This window comes from Mus caroli, chromosome 6 (genome assembly GCF_900094665.2).
Source record: "Mus caroli chromosome 6, CAROLI_EIJ_v1.1, whole genome shotgun sequence".
Classification (NCBI taxonomy): domain Eukaryota; kingdom Metazoa; phylum Chordata; class Mammalia; order Rodentia; family Muridae; genus Mus; species Mus caroli.
Window position 1 is genome coordinate 138,370,625 of NC_034575.1, and position 7,112 is coordinate 138,377,736.

Below are 7,112 nucleotides of genomic sequence, written 5' to 3' on the forward strand. Positions count from 1 at the left end.
GAGAGAGAGAGTGAGTGTGTGTCTGTCTGTCTATCTGTCTGTGTGTGTGTGTGTGTGTGTGTAAATGTCCAGGGCTAATACAGACGTAACCATATGCTAGCTCAGAGGTTGAAATGACTCCTGGCAGCTCAAACTCAGGACACAGATGCTGACCAGTTTTAGTGCATCCTTGCTGCCTTGTATTTGCTGAGACAGGGTCTCGGTGCTCATTGTGCAGAGCACACTGGCCTCCAGCTCACAGAATTCACTGCCTTTGCCTCCAGAATACAGGGATTAAAAGTGTGGCCACCAGGGCCAACTGTTTTGTTTTGTTTGCTGCCTGTAATGTCTTACCTCACACCTTGATTTATAGGTAGTTGGATAAATGAATTAGAATTTGTCCTCGAGAGTCCATGAACGAATACTTTCTTTTTATTATGCAGAAAAGTTTGTTCCACCCCGTGGGGCAGATGCTTTGAAATAGAAATATGTGGTCACTCACACGACTGATTACAACAGGCAGTGTGGCCTCAGCTAGCAGCTGGGGTGACATCTCTCGAAGAAGATAGTATTTGAACAGGACTTGAAAAATGTACGTTGGTGAGGCACACAGCTTATAAACTAATTGAATTAGCTGTAACTTACCTCATGCAAAAAGCAGAATGTAGAAAGGATTGGAAGAAGAAAGAGAGAATTCTTTTTTTTTTTTTTTTTTTGGTTTTTCGAGACAGGGTTTCTCTGTGTAGCCCTGGCTGTCCTGGAACTCACTTTGTAGACCAGGCTGGCCTCGAACTCAGAAATCCGAGAGAATTCTTAAAGCCTTAAGTCAGAGTCTTACTAACCGGCCTTAGGGACAAAGGTCACCTTGCTCATGAATGACCTGAGAACTGGGTAGTCTCAAATCCAGAGCTTCTGAATTCTCTTAGTAAGCAAGTATGTTTTAGTGACTTCCACTCCCTACAGAGGAAGAGTCTAGCGGTCTGAAGGGCTTTCTCATTATAATTGGTTTCTTCCCAAGCAGGTGTTTATGGACTAATTGGATTCTTAACTCATTCATCTCTTCCAATTACTTATTCCAGACGTTTGCTGTTTGTGAGATTTTATCTCTAAAAGAACAGCAGCTTGAAACACAAAACATCTTTGACTATTTCTTGGATAGTAAATGGAAACTCACCCCTACACCCATTCTTGATTTTTTTTTTTTTTTAAACACAGTTTCCACCTCCTGGGAGTTGAGCTCACAGGCATGGACCACAAGGTCAAGCGCATTCTAGTATTTCCACATCAGAAAGATTTGTATTAAATGACTGAGGAGATGAAATCCTTAAGTAACCAATGAGACACCTTACACTTACTGTCTTACCATAGTGTTAGGTACTGGAAGGAAATACTAGAAGCAGTGCTGCTTTCCGATTACAAGAGCTTCTATATTGAATATTAATTGTGAATAAGTTGGCCCCAGATTATGGATGGGATTGGGTTTGAGATTGAGGTATTTGGAAATAAGTCTCTTGCAGAGTGGATGTTGAGAATCCAGAGAGATCAAGTAAGTCAAGGGCAGGAGTAGCATTTTCAGGGTTACATGCCACTGAGAAGTGAAATAATGAGTATCTAAGGACTCAAAGCCGACAGTGTGGCAGCTGGGCTGTCGGGTGTCTCACAGGTGCCCTGGTGTTCTGAGTGAAACACGGTGCTGCTCTAAGTTCTTATGAGAACCCTGCCGAACTCTAGTTTTTGGTTGTGTATTGGTATCCTGTCTGTCGTCTGTCTGTCCATTTGATACATACTGTGTTTTGCCTGGATGTATGTATTATCTTTTTACCGTTTATGTGCCTGGTACCCACAGTGACCAGAAGCGGTTCGATCCTCGGAATCTGTGGTTACAGGTGGTTATGCCATGTGAGTGGTGGGAATCAGACCCTGGTCCTCTGCTAGGGCAGCCTGTGATCTTAACCACTGCCAAGTGTAGCCTTTCTCTGTGGTTTTTAGGGATGCTTTGTTTTCATCTGTATATGTATCCCCACTTTGTAGAGTTGGTTCTCTCCTCCCATCGGCCTCAGGGATTGCATTCATGTCATGAGGCCAAAATGGCAATGACATTTACCAACTGAGCCCTCACTGGCCCTCTCTTCTGTCTTAATGAGGCGTGGCTCCTGCGGTAGACTTTAGAGATACATGAAAAGAAAATTGGGGTTAGTTGAGGTTTAGGACTCCCCACGGATTTGAAGTTGATTGGCTTCAGCAGTGTAGTGGGCTGTCTGTCTCCACAGCTTTTCTTGGCTTTCTCCTGACCATGTGATCAGTGCAGGCATATGAGACCTGCTGGACAGAATTGTACAAGGCACATGAGAATTGCCTTATTGTTAGTCATTTTTCTGTAAGTAAATAGTTTGTCTGCTAGTGGGTAGTGTGTGTGTGTGTGTGTGTGTGTGTGTGTGTGTGTGTGTGAAGTTTAAACTTTTTGCTGACGTGTGTGCTCTGAGCATAGCTACCCCTAGTGGATTTCGTCTTGAACTAGTCGGATAGCCTTCATTTTGTTAAGCAGTTTCCACATATCCCGCAGGCCATTAGCCATTTCCTCCTCTGGGCTCTCAAACCAGGTTATGTTTTAATGATTTGTTTACAGCCCGCTTTCTCCTATTAAGCTGTCAGTTGGGCCTGTGATGACCTTGAAGGGGGGACTTTATCTTACTCTCCCCTTTGTTCCCGTGGCTGACCACACTGTAAACAGTGAGTAAGCCGTCAAGGGCCGACACTGTGCTAGGTTTTTGTTTTGTTTTGAAAGTCCTGCTTTACTACGGGGTCACATGTAAACCAGGTACACTAGAATAATGGTAAAGTTGCTTTTCGTACATTATTTTGTTCATCTGCGTAGCTGATGTTTTTGTTGTTGTTTGTTTCCAGGTTTATAGTTGTTTGATTGTTTCCTTAAAACAGGATAGGATGTTATGGTTTTAATGTTCATATAGTTGAGCCCAGGTCACTAAGTGTTGGCATTATTTTGGAAAGCCCTGGAAGCTTTACAAGGTTGGCCCTCGAAGGCTCCTTGGCCCCTGGTCCCTGTGTGTTGTTTCCTCTGCTGTGGTGTGCTCACTCAGCCTCTAACACACCGTGGTCCTTCCTCGATGAGGCGAGCTGCTAGGGCATGGCGTCCCTGACATAATGCAATGCAGATAACTGCGAATAAAGCAGTCCTCCTGTAAGTTAATTCTGTCAGATAGTATGTCTAAGCCATGCAAAAATAACTAATAGAAAAAAAATTGGTACCAGGGGAGTAAGGTCACTGTAACTAAACCTGGCAACGTGATTATTAGGTTTTGAAAACTGAGGTATAAGAAGGATGTGAAAGAGTTTGAAGCAGACTAGAGTACCCCTACAACTCGTTAAGCAAAGCTAAGGGGAACATTCTGATAGGAGTTTGGAAAGCTAGAACCTTATAGAGATACACAGTAAAGACTATTGTGTGAGGTTAAAAGGGAGCATGACTATTAGAATTGGACTGGAAACCATTCATGCTATATCCTAGCAAAGAATCTGTCTCTAGTTCATGCAGCTCTGAGACCTTGAGAGTATAAATTGAACAATGATACAGTGTTCAGGCTATGCCATCGTAGTGCTAGCTGCACTACCACTAGTTTTCAGTGACAATTGGGAGCTTTTAAAAAGCAGAGCAGAAATTCATAGGAAAACATACAGTTTGGCCAGAAAAGTAGTTTCTTTAAAGTTGCAGGCAAAGAAGCCATTAAAGAGAAGCCAAACAATTTATACAAGAATGTTAAAAGTACCTTAGATATTTCAGGAATTGACAAGTCCCCATTCCTGGTACCAAAATGTATATTCTAGGTTTTCTAGAAGATCAGAACTAAAAGAAAGTGTGTGGAGGGGGAGAGAGTGAGTGATACAAGGAGATTTATTAGTGTGGCTTACGTAATAGAAGGCAGGGTAGCTGTGTGACGGCTACCTGCACGCTAGAGAGTCCCTGGTGCAGAGTCCCCATTGAAAGGCTGGCACCACTGGGGCCTGATGTCCATAGATGATGGCAACAGTGATCTTGGACTCTGGAAGAGGAGAGCTTCCATATGTACCCTGACTTCCTCTTGTCAGTTACATCCATAGAATTTCCATCTACCACTTACCCACATGCCAGTCCTTTTTAGAAATGCCCTCCAAACATGCCCAGGGTTGTGCTCCTCCATTCCTAGACATCTATCTCTCAGTGGAGCCATTTTGCTAAGTCCAGCGATCACCAAGAGCCTCACGGGATAGCTCCAGCTAGCCTTTACCTCTCCGTCCTCTGGTCTTGGTGCTCCTAGATGTTGGGGTAGATATGTGTGTGTCATCCCATTCGTCTTAGTGAGTTTCTAGGTTCTCTGTTGCAAAGCTGTCCTGATGAGGAAGTCTTCATTAGATAATAGGGAGTCTAATTGCTTTAGAGATAATAAGCCTAGAAGCCGGGAAGCAGTGGTTGCACGCCTTTAATCCCAACACTTAGAAGACTGAGGCAGTTGGATCTCTTGAGTTTGAGAACAGCCTGATAGGGCTACACAGAGAAATCCTGTCTCAAAAACAAACAAACAAACAAACAAAAAAGCCTTCTATATTTTAGTGATCTCATTCTAAGTTAGTATGATTTCTGGTATTCAAAGGGGATTCTCCTTTGCCTTTGGAATTGTGAGGGAAGTTTTATTGACTTCTTTTTGATGTTCCCAAGAGTGGGATTGTTTTCTTTATTAGTGTAAAAAGTTTAAGTTGAATATAATTGAAATTAGCAAAATCTTAACCTAAAAAAGGAAGGGAGGATTCTGAGCCATATGTGCAACCTTCTGGATTTAGCAAACTGTTGCCTGCTTTCTTACAGTTCAGACTACATAATGAAGCAATTCTGTCCTCTGGCTTTCATTTTTGTTAAGAGAGTTTCATAGGGAAGGAATGTTTTGGCACCCACTAAGTTGTGTGTTAGATTTGGTGTAAGAGCTCCAATTAACATATTTGAGAAGTATTAAACCATTAGCATTCTAACAAGTTATTTACAGCATGTTTGGTAAAGTGGTTTGTCCATTCTTGTATAAATTACTGTTTTGTGAAAGAGGCATGAACTATAGAAGAAATACAGTCAGCCATTAGATGAGTCAGCTTTTGATTATGTGGCTTTATGTGACTTTCGTGGTTCTCACAATAAGCCCATAGGATTATGTTATTAGACTTGTTTTGCCATAGAGAAGGCTGAGGCTAGGTGACCTGTCTGATCAGAGAGCTGTTGAGAAGGCACTGAACTCGGAAACTGCAGCATCCAACTCCAGGGCTGGTGTGCTGTGACCACTGATGAGGCTGGTCTCCTCCTGCAGGCCTGCACATTCACAGACAGACAGTGAGGCAACACAACCCATCACTCTTGCTATGTTTACAAGGAAGAAAAATGATGGTCACTGTTCAGCCTGGGCCAGGATACAGGGAGAGAAACCAGGTGGAGAGGACAATAGAAATCTAAAGCTCAGTCCTTCCCCCATCTCTTCCCCAAGACTCCCAGAGCGTCCCCTGATCTGTGGCTGTGGTCTCTGCATCGGTCTTGGTCAGCTGCTGGGTGGAGCCTCTCAGAGGACTCTTAGGCTAGGCTCCTGGCCGCAAGCACAGCAGTATCATCAACAGAGGCAGGGGTTCTTGCCCGTGGGATGGGTCTTAAGTTGGGCCAGTCACTTGGTTGGCTATTCCCTCAGTCTCTGCTCCATCTTAGTCCCTGCACTTCTTGCAGGCAGGACACATTTTGGGTCAAAGATTTTGTGAATGGGTCAGTGTCCTTATCTCTCCACTGGGAGTCCTGCCTGGCTACAGAAGGTGGCTACTGCAGGCTCCATATCGCCCACTGCTAGGTGTTTCAGAGCCTTCCCCATCCCAGGTCTTTGACATACCCTAGAGATGCCCCAGTCCCTGCTGATTCTATTCTCTCTCCTAGCCCTGCCTACACCTGATTTCCCCCCAGCCCCTTCTCCTTTCCCACCCAGTTCCCTCCCTCCATCTACCTCTGATGATAATTTAATTGCTCCTTCTGAGTGAGAGTCAAACATCCTCCCTTAGGCCCTCCTCGTTATTTAACTTCTTTGGGTCTGTGAATTGTGGCATGGGTATCCCATACTTTATGACTAATGTCCACTTATAGGTGAGTGCATGCCATGCGTGTCCTTTTTCAGTCTGTGGTAACTCACTCAGGTTGATATTTTCTAGTTCCCGAGGAACCCAGAGGGGATAGGAACTCCACAGGGAGACCAACAGTCAACTAACCTGGACTCCTGGGGGCTCCTGGGGACTGACCCACCAACCAAAGAGCATACATGGGCTAGACTAGTGCCCTCTTCCCCCACACTTACACAGCAGATGTGCAGATTGGTATTCTTGCAGATACCCAACAACTGGAACTGCCGCTTGCCATAAATCTGTTGCCTGCCTGTGGATCCTGTGCCCCTAACTTGTCTGGCCTCGGTGGGAGAGGATGTGCAGTGACTAGTCCTCGTCCTGCAGTGACTTGAGGTGCCAGGATGGGTGGATACCCAGGGGGGAGCTGTGATCAGTGTTGCCTGTGCCCTGGACTATTCACCGTCTGACCGTACCTGCCCTTGAGGGCTGGAGGTAAGGTGGCATGGAGTCAGTGACATAGCCTCTGGAGAAGGTGAGAAACGCTGCAGCAAGCTCATCTGAGCACTGCTGCAAGCTCCTTTAGTACCCTCCACCCAGGCCCCATTGGTTCGAGAAAGCATCTCTTCTAAGCAGCAGTTCCCGATTGGCTGGCATTGTCGGTGCCAGCAATCCTGGTCTCAGGCAGTCCTTAGTTAGGTCCTCCTGCTTTTGTGCTTTTGTGGCTTCACAGCTCCCAGTGTTTACATAAAGGTAGCCCCACTGTTCCTGCTACCGATCAGAAAGTAAGTAAATAAATAAATAAATAAATTACTTGAAAAGAAAAAGAATTAGAGTACAAAAGAATAAAGAAGTGTGTTTCCTTCATTTGAAAACAATCTAGGGCTGGTGAGATGGCTCAGTGGGTAAGAGCACCTGACTGCTCTTCCAAAGGTCCAGAGTTCAAATCCCAGCAACCACATGGTGGCTCACAACCATCCGTAACGAGATCTGACTCCCTCTTCTGG

General features: G+C 44.9%; 1 protein-coding gene across 14 annotated transcripts in view; it reads left to right on the top strand.

The window, feature by feature from the left end:
- The window catches only part of Plekha5 (pleckstrin homology domain containing A5), a 175,594-nt gene that overhangs the window by 84,174 nt on the left and 84,308 nt on the right, over positions 1-7,112 (top strand). The window lies entirely within an intron of this gene.